The sequence below is a fragment of the Gopherus evgoodei genome, chromosome 1, assembly GCF_007399415.2.
Source record: "Gopherus evgoodei ecotype Sinaloan lineage chromosome 1, rGopEvg1_v1.p, whole genome shotgun sequence".
NCBI classification, from domain to species: domain Eukaryota; kingdom Metazoa; phylum Chordata; order Testudines; family Testudinidae; genus Gopherus; species Gopherus evgoodei.
This window is the reverse complement of record NC_044322.1, coordinates 263,357,062-263,370,167: the sequence shown is the minus strand read 5'-3', so window position 1 is coordinate 263,370,167 and position 13,106 is coordinate 263,357,062. Positions and strand designations below refer to the sequence as shown.

The window sequence follows — 13,106 nt, the reverse complement described above, 5'->3', positions numbered from 1 at the left end:
TAAGGGCCTAGAGCGCCTCTATCCCCCTGTACGTCGCCCTGCCCCTACCTGGGATCTCAATTTGGTCCTAAACAGATTAATGCACCCACCCTTTGAGCCACTAGCGACTTGCTCACTCCTGTACCTATTGTGGAAAACAGTCTTCCTGGTGGCCATTACATCGGCCAGGCAGGTCTCCGAGCTGAGAGCACTCACTGTGGACCCGCCGTACACTATCTTTCATAAGGACAAGGTACAAATGCGACCCCATCCGGTGTTCCTCCCTAAGGCTGTGTCTGCCTTCCATACCAACCAGGACATCTTCCTCCCGGTCCTCTTTCCGAAGCCCCAATCTTCTCGGCGGGAGCAGCAGCTACACTCCTTAGATGTGTGCAGAGCGCTCGCTTTCTATATTGAGCGGACGAAGCCGTTCCGAAAGTCTCCCCAGCTGTTTGTGGTGATCGTGGAATGGATGAAAGGTCTGCCAGTCTCCTCTCAGAGAATCTCCTACTGGGTGACTGCATGCATCCGCATATGCTATGACCTAGCTCATGTCCCTTCGGGCCACCTCACAGCGCACTCTACCAGAGCTCAAGCGTCATCAGCCGCCTTCCTGGCGCACGTGCCTTTCCAGGAGATATGCCATGCAGCGACCTGGTCATCAGTCCACACCTTCACCTCACACTATGCACTGGTCCAGCAATCTAGAGATGATGCAGCCTTTGGTGCAGCGGTTCTGCATGCTGTCACATTTCACTCCGACCCCTCTGCCTAGGTAAGGCTTGGGAATCACCTAACTGGAATGGATATGAGCAATCACTCGAAGAAGAAAAGACGGTTACTCACCTTTGTAAGTGTTGTTCTTCGAGATGTGTTGCTCATATCCATTCCAAACCCACCCTCCTTCCCCACTGTCGGAGTAGCCGGCAAGAAGGGTGGCCAGGTCGGCTGGGGTATATCCCTGGCGCCATAATGGCGCCACTCTAGGGGGCTCCCAGCCAACCCGCCGAGTGTTGCTAGGGTAAAAGTTTATCCGACGAACGTGCACGCGGCGCGCACACACCTAACTGGAATGGATATGAGCAACACATCTCAAAGAACAACAGTTACAAAGGTGAGTAACCGTCTTTTCAGCAACATTTATCAATGCCAGACAAGGAAATCCTGTTACCTCAGGTCAGAGACATCATGAGTAAAACATGAAGCCATTGCAACTAGCAATCTTGGCCACTGAGCTTTGTGTATGTGGAATGTACAGAAATCAGCATCAATGTCTTAATGAATATTTGGAAACACTTTCTATTCAGGAGCTATGGCTATTAGTTCTTGCACATTGGATCAAAGACTATAGCTGGAGAGTAGACACAAAAAAGAGCATCAAAAGAAAAGAAGTATCTTAAGGTTTTCAGGCTTCTTACAAAAGTAAGTGTCTTCAGAATATCTTATTCATAATGCTCTTTTTTTGAGGCTGAAAAGTTTATTAAAGGAACACTAGTACCATTATTTGCATAGCCAACTAGTCCAAAAGGAAAAGAACCACTTTTCAGTGGGAATACACTGCGAAATGTATATTAAAATGAAATGTCAACTTTTTCTGTTCACTGCACATGCCAGCAAACCAGCCAGTGGATGGGGAAAATGGGAAGAGTCCTGCTCCTACTAAAAACTTCAGAGAAACCATCTCATAGGCCCCCAGTGAGTAGTAACAAAAGATTATTTCAGGGCAGGACCAATGGGTTAAGGGGAGTGGCCTGCACTTAGGTCTGCTTAAGCCCCTTGACCCACAGTGGTGATTGCACAACCTCACAACTGTTCCTGCAGATAAATTTTATTCCTAGAATAATAACTAACTTCCATGTGTGGGTAATGCTAGCCACCTAGTGGTCAGGTTGGGGTGTGGCAGGTGGTCTCCCTGTTGAAAATACAGTCCTGTCCTTCACAGCTCCCTGTCCCCCACAGCTCCCAGAGTTTTCCGTCCTTCCCTTTAACAGGGGCACTTTGGGGTCTGAGTCCTTGAATGATCAAGGTCTTCACCAGCTGGGCTCTTCCCGGAGGGGAAGGCTCATGTTGTTGTCACATCTTTTTGGAATGGAGTATGGGAGCCTGGACCTACTCTCTAATGGGCTCCAGTCCAGGGTCCAATGGTGGGCAGTTATGCTCTGCACCTTGGGATATATGAAGCAGCCACTCTGTGGATGACTTCCTATCCACATTTCCTTCTCTCCACAGAGTGAATCAAATAATCTCAAAGTCAATCAGTCACCTGGCTCCCTTTGTAGGTTTGCTCAAGTTTGCATTGTCAGGTCTCAGGCAATGATCTCCTGGGCAGTACTTGCTCTCAGAGCAGCTACCTGCTCCCTTCAGTTGCCTGCCTCTGAGCAGCATTGCTTCCCATTTTAAGGTCCACTTTCAGCTTGTATTGCCAGTGTGGCTGAGTGTGGCTGCCTGGGCCAAGAGCTGTTCCTTAATCCTTGCTTTCCAGTGTGGGATTTGTACACCCCATCGCACAGCTACATGCCGTTATTTGGATATATAATATTGCTGCATTTGCAGTATGTCACTGTGTCTGTCTTTATGCCAAGTGGTTCAACAACAGGATTTGGCTTACAATTTTAGTTACAACTGACATTGCTGATCCTATTTCTGGTTGTTGGTGTCCTGTTGAAATGTGACATATGTGGCTCTGGGAACCTTATGGAAGAGACAGAGCCAGTTTCCAATCTGCTGCAATAGTAGTTTCACAATTAAGTCTTTAAACAAAAAAGTAATTTAAAAGTGAAGGGTCTGATTCCTGACTGGTTTGCACTTGCACAGTCCTTAACATGTGCAAAGTGGATATAAAAAGCTACCATACTGATTTGCACAGAATTTATATGGGTGTAAATGCCTCCACAAAGTGCAAGGCAGTGGAGAATCAAGCCTGAAAGCTGATTATTCATATAGCCATTGCATAAATAAATCTTGTCATTCCACTAAAGCCTTGTTAACCACATGATTGCCAGTGATGTAGCAGCATTCCTTTGCAAACATACTTTGGAATTTGTTGGGCTTCCCTCCTAATATGTCCATACAAAGCTGCTGAAATCGAATCAGTGCTGATAGAGGTGGTTGCTGGTTTGGCTTCGAATATCCTCACTTCTGATCTTGTCCTGCCACGTAATGTCGACCAATTGATGAAGATGACAAGAATAAAGATGACAAGAATAAAAAATAAATTCAGTGCTCTTCAGACTTTCTTAGCCCCCACAGTTCATTGTCATACAACAGAGTTGCTAAACAATGGTTCTGTAGATCTGCAGCTTTGTAGCAAGCTTCATGTCCTGATCCTACTTTTTTAATACAACAAAATTCAAGAAAACACATTCACAAAGAGATTTAGAACAATTACTAGTGCTTAAGTTGTACTAAATAGTATTTTAAATGCTGTCCAGGTTAACTAAATTTCTCTTTGTCCTTTTTAGGAATGAAAGGATACTTTGTGCTTACTAGATGCTTCTTGTTGTGGGCTGGCTGACAATGAGATCCTGCACCTTTTGAGCATTCTGGGCTGTGCAGATGAATATAAAGTAGCTCCCTGTCACTGGGCAGCATTTTGTAATTCTACCTTAAAGTAGATCCAGGAAAAACCTGATGGCCTATTGCACTTAAGTTACGGGCTGTTAAAGAAGCCAGAAAGCATCAGCTGCTTGGTAAGTAAGATCAGGTATAATAAGATGTCATGGGCAAATTGTTCAAGAAAAAACAGTTTGTATCCAGGGAATCTGAGTTTCTCAAACTGTGATGTTTGGTGTTTTTTTAAAGCTTTGACCTGTCATACAATACTTTTATAGTAAGTGCTTTCCCTAGATGTTTTCACTTAAAAAATCATTTAAAACATGAATGTACCAATTTTAGTTTATGATTTACTTCAAATAGAACTTTTGTGTTTTGGCTGAAATACCCGTCTTTAATTTCCCCTTGCAACTTCTTGAACAGGCCAGTGTTCCAAAAGGTGCATGTCATGCACCTTCCCGGACCACCTGTGTTAATGTGTGTGAAACACCCATAGTGATCCACAAGCACCTGGAGAACCATAGAGAAATACCCTTTCTAATTAATGTACTCGGTGGCTAGGTGATCTGGTGTCAGAATTGGAATATGTATGCCATCTATCACCCCTCCACAGTTAGGGAAGCCCATTTGGGCAAAGCCATCCACAATGTCATCCATGTTGCCTAGAGTCACAGTCTTTCGGAGCAGGATGCAATTAATGGTCCTGCACACTTCTGTCAACACGTGTCCAACAGTTAACTTTCTCACTCTGAATTGGTTAGTGACCAATCAGTAGCAGTCTGGAGTAGCCAGCTTCCACAGTCCAATTGCCACGCGCTTCTCCAATGACAGGGCAGCTCTCATTCTCGCATCCTTGTGCCGCAGTGCATCACACAGTCCCTTGATGTGGCTTTCCTCATCTGAAAGTTCTGCAGCCACTCAGATGTGCATCCCGATGTGATCCCACCATTCAGTGCTTGTTTTCTGAGCCCAAAAGTGGCGTTCCACTGTGGTCAGCACCTCCATAAATGCCACAGGCAATCGCACGTCGTAGCTAGTATGTGTGGCGAGATCAATATCAAACTCCTCTTGCCTTTGTAGTTTAAGGAATAACTCCACTGCCACTTGTGACATGTTAGTGAAAGCGAGCAGCATATTGGTCTAGGTTGTGGGATCCCTTTCTGCAGCCCGAAGAGGCAGAGTGCACCGCACACAAATCGTTGAAAGATAGTGCCAAATGTGGATGGAGGCACAGGGGTTGCTGGGATGCAGAGCAACGCATCACAGGGCATTGGGACAGGACCCAGGATGCCCCGTGACCCCCTCTGCCTTCCCACAACTTTTAGCGGCAGAAGAGGAAGAAATGCTCTGTGGGATAGCTCCCCAGAGTGCACTGCTCTGAATACCACTGCAAGTGCCGCAAGTGTGAACATGCTATTGTGCAGGCAGCTGACAGTGTGAACAAACAACAGCGGTTTCCCTTCAGCACTCTCTGAGCGGCACTGTAACTGCCAGCGTTGTAACTGTGCCAGTGTAGACATACCTATATAGCAAAGAATCTTTCCAGGAAGCAACCAGACCATCAGGGTGAGACACTACTTGATTCAAATCAAGTCTAGTTTATAGAACTCAAATTGTGATGTTACTTTTATTTCTTGGGCAACCAACTTTGATCTGTATCGTCACCACTTATAATCACTTAAAATCTGTCTTTCTGTAGTTAATAAATCTGTTTTATATTTTACCTAAAACAGCGTGTTTTGCTTGAAGTGCTTGGGGAATCTGCTCAGGAACAAAATCTGGTGCATGTCCTCTCCACATTGAGGGAGGGGTGGACTGGGTAATAAACTTACACTGGTCAGCTTCTGACCAGGGCAAGACGGTATGGGTCTGGGGTCCTAAGCTGGAGAGCTGTGGGGAATTGGTTGGAGCCTCTCCAAAACATTTATGTAATGCAGTTGGGTGTGTCCCTGCCTATGGATGTCTGTGTTATGTGCAGTACCTGGAGAGGTACTCCACCAGCAGGGGGGTCGCAAAAGGGGCAGCAATATTAAAGTGCTGCTGCGGCAAAGGACCATGCTTAAAACGCTACTGTGGCAGCACTTTAATGTTGTTGCCTCTTTTGCCCCCCCAGCCACCGATGGGGGGAGAGCAAAGGGATCATCTGCCCTGGGGCCGGTGCTTTAAATGAGCCTGGAGCCCTGGGCCCTTTAAATTGCTGCTGGAGCCCTGGGTGGCATGGGCCAGGCAGTGTGGACGGGCTGGCTGAGGGACGCTGACCCCCCCCCAGCCCAGCCTCTTCCACCTGAGGGCCTGCCCTTTCCAGGGGCCGGAGCCGGCCCCCGTACTGGTAGATCTGCAGAGTTACCTTCACTCCTGCTTAAAGGTATATTAAGAAATATTTCAAAGCAACAATAGCTAATATATGTTCACTCAGATTAAATCAGAATTTTGCCAAATATATTATTAGCTTGTATTTGAAATGATTTTTACTGCAAATCCTGTATCCTTTACGAATATTTACTGGTGAGACGGAAAAATGTTTGTTCTAAACCTACAACTCTGTTCCAGGGTGATAGCAAATGGTTTGGTGCCTATAGCCAGCACGAGTGAGGCAATGCAGTGGAACACTAGGGCTTTCTTCAGTACATGTCACTTTAAGCAAAGGGAATAACAAATGTATGAAAGAAATTACACAGTATATTATACAACCAGTGCCACAAGTCTTAGCAAAAACTGCTCAATAATGTTTATTGTTGTAACTTTTAATCATACAGTCCAGCAGATGTTGTACAATAGGTATTATTGCTTCACCCTTGAAATCCTGATAAATGGAGTGAAAAGTGGTGTGACTTCACTGTTGCTCTTATATATACTTCTGTGGTGCCCTGAGTTTTAAAGAAAAACCTGCTCAGCTGTAAGAGTTGCTTTTATAATTCTTACCTTTAGTTTGGTATATTCTTTCTATTTCTGCCTTCCTTCTTATCCTATCAAGAAAACGTCGTCCCTTTTACTAGACAAGCATGTCTCTTTATCTTTGCTTGTAATATTTATCACTTTTAACCCTCTTGTTGGCAGATGGGAAAAGCATCTGTAAAGTAAATTGTTTGTAGCACCAGTCAGTTAGAAGGGGTTACCTAATCAGTGGGACCATTTCAGCTATTTGCCAGTTTACTTCCTTCCTGCAGCGGGTGGGAAAGGAGTGAACAGGGAGGGGTGGGGCATGGAAAGCCTTAGCTCCACCCCTCACTCACTAACTGCTAGACTATTGAGCCAGCATGGATCGTGGGAGGGAGGGGCTGAATTTACTGGTAGTATAAGCGAGTAGTAAATTACTATCTGAAGGAGGAAATGGGAGCAACTATGACTCCAAAGTGTTTCTTTGAGTCATAATGCCTCCTGGGCTATGCTTGCCAGCACAAACTAGCTCAGAGTGTAGGGGTTTTTTTATTGCAGCCAGAAGAATGTTTTCACTTTGTTTTGTTAAATATAAATGTTTGAAAGAACACTTTAAAGCTTAGAATGTGTTACTTCCTTTTCTTGAAACGCAGCTATTCTAAAAAGAGTGTACCAGGTGTGACTGTGGATGCGGATGTGTATCCTTTGAACTGATTACAGCATGAACTTGAAAAATCTATAGCAACAGAAATGCTTTTCAGAATGCAGAACAGCGTTGGAGAACTGTATCTTGAAACAGGACTGATGCCGAAAGGATTCTATTATGCCCAGAAGTCATGGGATACCCTGGGATGTCTGCCATCAGATGACTTACAAAAGAATACAGACAGAGTAAAGCAAAAGGTAACTGCAGGGTGTAAACAAGAGAGCAAACTAGTAAATAAGTACATTAAACTAACTTAACAATTTCAGGTTAACCACATGGAAATCTTATAGGGTGACCAGACAGAAAGTGTGAAAAATCGGGCCAGGGAGTAGAGGGTAATAGGAGCCTATAAAAGAAAAAGCCCCAAATATTGGGACTGTCCCTATAAAATTGGGACATCTGGTCACCCTAAAATCGTAGCAGTGAGCAATATGTGTTATGCCCCACAACATTAAATAAGTTTAGGCAATATAACTTGAAATGCAAATACTTTGCTGGTGGTTGCTGTGAGGGCTGTTTGGGAGGTCAAAACCCTGTTCTTCGGCACATGATATCAATGTTGTACAACACCAATTGGATAATTGATGTTCTGATATAATTCCTGGAAGAACCCAGGAGTAGTTTAGTAGTACTTCCAAGGAGGATACAGTAGCCTTCTGGTTTAAGAAGTTGGGAGTCATTTTGATTTAGGAGGAAGGTAAACTCAAAGATCCATGGGTACTAGATTTCTCAAACTCTAAACACAGCCTTAGTTTGGTATCCAAAAAACAAGTAACAAAATATTCCTGGCCAAACATGATTGGCTAAGTGACTCCCACAAGCTGGCCCCAGGTTTCTAAGGTCTTATAATTGGATCTGTTTGGTTTAATTTTTTGAGGGCCTGATTCTGAAAGATGCTGAGTAGCTCTATGGAGGCTCTCAACTCACATTGTCTTCAGTGAATGTTCAGCATGCTTAGTGCCTCCTAGGAGATGAAAGGCACTTTATGGGATTGAGCCCTCTGTCCTTTAACATGCAATTTCCTTTCACATTTTTAGGGTAAAAATTTAGAGAATAAACCTGGTTGTTCATTAGCTGATTATGCATATTACTTAATATTTAGCACTAATCTAGTGCACTGAATGTTCAAAGGGCTATGCAAATGTTAACTAATTAATTCCCCAAATACCTCTGCGATGTAGTTAAATAAATAATCCCCATTTCACAAAGGGAAAAACTGAGGCAGAGGGATGACTTGACTTGTCCCTGACCACACATCTGGTCTTTATTAACAGTTGATAGTCATCACTTCTCCTGTCTGAGACAATTCAGAACAAAAGTCATGTTTCTTATCAGAAAGAGGCTACATCCAAAAGCTTTTTTTTTCATTCCACACGGTACTAGTAACAAGAAAAACCCTGTACTCAGAACTTATTGAGAGTTACCATACAATAATATCTGAGATCCTGAAGTTACTTCCTATTCTAAGTATAAAAAGAAAACTGGACAAAAAAATCATAGGCATGCTTTGTGGTAACTGTTGACAAATAACTTTTAACTGCTATTTCTATTACATTCAGACAGGTTACTAAATATAATGAGAGGTGAGCAGCCAGATTCTCAGCTTAGCAAAGCTCAAGAGCTGAGAAGCTGACACAAGATTTGTATATTTTTAAAGGTTGTATATGTTCGGTGTCTAATATTCCAATAGTACCTTCAGAGAAACGTTGAAAGCTTAAATTTTACAAAATTTGGCACAGACTACTTTGAATTTCCAGGCCTATACTTCCAACAGAAATGTACAAACCTGCAATAAGTCTTTTTGTTTTAGTTTCCACAGGAGACAAACAATTCAATATTATAGAGACGTGATAAAGATAAAAGATGATATGCAACTTTTTACTAACTCTTTACAAGTCAGAAAGCAGCATAATTACAGCCTGAGCTGTACCTGGTCTAAATTAGGTAATATTTACAAATTATATTTATGACTACTAGGTTAAGCTCTATTTACAGAATTATTCCACAACAGTATCTATTTAAAAAACTGAATATTTGAGGTGTTTGCTTTTAAACTTCTAGTGCCATATTTCCCACAAGTATTATCCATTTAAATAACTATTAACTAGACCATCAAATCCACTGACAATTGGCTGTGAAAGTAAAATAACAGTATTTTTTTAAAAAGTATTTTTATTTATTTTAAAAATAGTATTTATACACACAGCAGAACTCACATGGTATTTCACATACACAATCTCTAACTTGAGGCCTGGTCTACGCTACCCGTTTAAACCGATTTTAGCAGCGTTAAACCGATTTAACACTGTACCCGTCCACACTACGAGGCCCTTCATATCATATAAAGGGCTTTTAAAATCAGTTTCTGTACTTCTCCCTGACGAGAGGAGTAGCACTAAAATCAGTATTACCATATCAGATTGGGTTAGTGTGGCCGCAAATCGATGGTATTGGCCTCTGGGCGGTATCCCACAGTACACCACTGTGACCGCTCTGGACAGCAATCTCAACTCAGATGCAGTGGCCAGGTAAACAGGAAAAGCCCCACGAAATTTTGATTTTCATTTCCTGTTTACCCAGCGTGGAGCTCTGATCAGCACGTGTGGCAATGCAGTCCCAAATCCAAAAAGAGCTCCAGCATGGACCGTACGGGAGATACTGGATCTGATCCCTGTATGGGGAAACAAATCTGTTCTATCAGAGCTCCGTTACAGAAGACGAAATGCCAAAGCGTTTGAAAAAAAAATCTACAGGCTACACAGTGCTGCGTGACAAGCGTAACGGGAAGCCAGAGACTCAAATGGACACTCATGGAGGGAGGGAGGGGGTACTGAGGACTCCAGCTATCCCACAGTCCCCAGTAGTCTCCGAAAAGTATTTGCATTCTTGGCTGAGCTCCCAATGCCTGTAGGTTCAAACACGTTGTCCAGCATGATTCAGGGTATAGCTCGTCAATTTGCTCCCTTCCCCCACCACCTGAAAGAAAAGGGAAAGAAATCGTTTCTTGACTTTTTTCAATGTCACCCTATGTGTACTGAATGCTGGTGGTAGACGCGATGCTGCAGCAGTGAAGAGCAGTATCCGCTCTTCTCCCCTCCTCGGTGGCAGACGGTACAATATGACTGCTATCCGTCGTCACCATCAGCCCGTGCTTGATAACTGCTGAATACCCCTGGCTGGCCTCAGGGGCGCCTGGGTAAAAATAGGAATGATTCCTGGTCATTCTCAGTAGATTGGACAGAATGGCTGGTAACGGTCCTCATCATAGCAACTGGGGGCTGAGCTCCATCAGCCCCCTCCCTTTCATGTGTAAAGAAAAGATTCTGTACTGCCTGGACTATCATAGCAGCAGCATGCTGGGCTCCTCTCCCCCGCACCGCTTAATGGCCTGCCTGCACTGTCATAGCACCGGGAGGCTGCCTCCCCCTCATTTTATCTCACTAACAAGTCACTGTTTGTTATTTCTGCATTCTTTATAACTTCATGACACAAATAGGGAGGACACTGCCATGGTAGCCCAGGAAGGTTGGGGGAGGAGGGAAGCAACGGGTGGGGATGTTGCAGGGGCACTCCCCGTGAGTGGCATGTAGCTCATCATTTCTGCGGGATCTGACATGGAGCAGCTGTGCTCTCTGATACGCTGGTTCTCTAGTACACTTGCCCCATATTCTAGGCAGGACTGACTCTATTTTTAGAAACCATAAAGGAGGGATTGACTCTGGGAGTCATTCCCAGTTTTGCTTTTGCGCCCCCGGCCGATCTCAGCCGGGGCACCCATGATAGCAGCAGACAGCACAGAAGGACAGATAACCGTCATCTCATTGCCAATTTACACCGGCAGCAGATGGTACAGAACAACTGGTAACCATCTCTGCTATCATGCAAAAGCAAATGAATGCTGCTGTGTAGCACTGGAGTATCGCCTCTGTCCACAGCATCCAGTACACATACGGTGACTGTAAAAAAAAAAGCTAGATGGGCTCCATGGGCGCGAAATGATTGTCTGCCATTGCTTTCCCGGAGGAAGGAATGACTGATGACATTTACCCAGAACCACCCGTGACAAGGATTTTTGCCCCATCAGCCACTGGGCTCTCAACCCAGAATTCTAAGGGGTGGGGGAGACTGCGGGAACTATGGGATAGTTACGGAATAGCTACCCACAGTGCAACGCTCCGGAAATCGACGCTAGCCTCGGACCATGGACGCACACCGCCGAATTAATGTGCTTAGTGTGGCCGTGTGCACTCAACTTTATACAATCTGTTTTATAAAACCGGTTTATGTAAAATCGGAATTATCCCGTAGTGTAGACGTACCCTGAGAGAGACAAGTAATGTCTGTTATTAGCCAACTTTTGCTGGTGAAATAGATAAGCTTTCAAGCACCACAGAGCTCTTCTACAGCTCTCTGGAGCTCGAAAGCTTCTCTCTTTCACCAACAGAAGTTGGTCTAAAAAGGGTATTACCTCACTCATGTTGTCTCTCATATCCTGGAACCAACATGGCTACAACAACACTGCAAACAAACTCTAACCTGGTACAGCACCATAAGCTGAATGGACATAAGGACTCAATTCATAGTTGACCTTTGGCTCCTTTACAATGGCTAAGCCTTTATAATATTCTACTAACATTAGTGCAATATATTTTAGGATTTATAGAATAGCTTCCCCTGGAGTTTTTGTCCCAAAGAGTACAAAGACTGTCTGTTTCTGATTTTGACTTTCTTTTCATGCTCAGAGCTGAATACAAATATTAAAATATGTATATATTCCTCCTCTTCCACATTCAGCAAAGCAGATCACTTCAAAGAGGTATATACTTAGTGGTGACAGAAGTGGGGGAATCAAATAGGGAGTGAGATTAAAAAACAAATAGCAGACTTCTTTTTAGATTTCCTTTAAAATAATTGTAGTGATTCTTAAAAGCTAGCGTCAAAATTTAAAACTGTTAAAAAAAAAGACTTTTCAAGCCAATTATTTTGTGCCATTTTAATAAAATGATTGTTTGAAATGTTTTAATAACTTCAATTTCCTTGTAACTTATCTTTTCCCTGAAGATTTCATATCAGATTTCTATATATTTTCTGTATAATGAAGAAACTGAATAATATTTTACAATATATTATGTTTGTTTTACACATCTTTCAGGACAACTACTGCATAGTCAATCTGGCTTTCAAGTTAAACAAGAAGCAATAGGAGTTTTGAAGAGATCATTGGATTTAAGGGTTAGTTTTCTTGGTCCCACTCATCCTCACATCTTTGAAATCCAGTGGCAAGTTGCTATTTACTTTCCAATCCATAGAGTAATTCATACAGGTACAATTACTTCTTGGAAAATCTTGACTTTTTTTTCAGTCTACCAAAGGAAGTTGAAAAAAATTACCATGATAGTGGACCAAGATTTGGATATAGAAGTCAGATGGAAGAAAGTCCCCATTGTGCCTTACATTTGCAGAAGAAAATTTCTCAGGACAGACTTAAGAACAAAACTCAGAGTTGCTTTACTGTGAGATCTCCAGTTAGCAGTTTTACTAAACTTCAGAGGACCATAAGCATGGAATCACTTCAGTCTAGAAATTCAACTGAAGATGCATTGAAAAATATCTCAAGAAAAAGTGAAAGTATTTTTAAAGTTGTTCGTTGCAGTACTAAATGTGATGATATTAAAATATATCTCTCTGACAATGTCACATTATCAAATCAACGAGAGAGCCTCAGTTCATTAACAATAGCAAATGACAATTTCACAAACCATTTAGCTTTGTCCAAAGTAAGTAAAGTCTCATGGTCTCCAGGCCAAAGACCTGTTTCACTGTGAAGCCATGATAAAAGTTGTATTGTCTGTCAGCCTATTACTATCTGTTAAACATCCATATCAGGCCCTTATAGTACAATTAGTTCCCTGAATTCCTCATTCAGACCAGACACCAGGTCAGAAAAATGTCAGCTCTTTCATAAAGTAGCATAGTGCCATGTGCCTAGGAG

At 43.0% G+C, this 13,106-nt stretch overlaps 1 long non-coding RNA gene across 1 annotated transcript; it reads left to right on the top strand.

Annotated features, from left to right (window-relative positions):
• The first annotated feature begins 6,869 nt into the window (after nucleotides 1-6,869).
• LOC115641399 lies at nucleotides 6,870-12,811 on the top strand. The gene is made up of 2 exons (XR_003998072.1): nucleotides 6,870-7,311; nucleotides 12,267-12,811. It is a non-coding gene; the product is annotated as an uncharacterized LOC115641399 (long non-coding RNA).
• The last annotated feature ends 295 nt before the right edge of the window (nucleotides 12,812-13,106 follow it).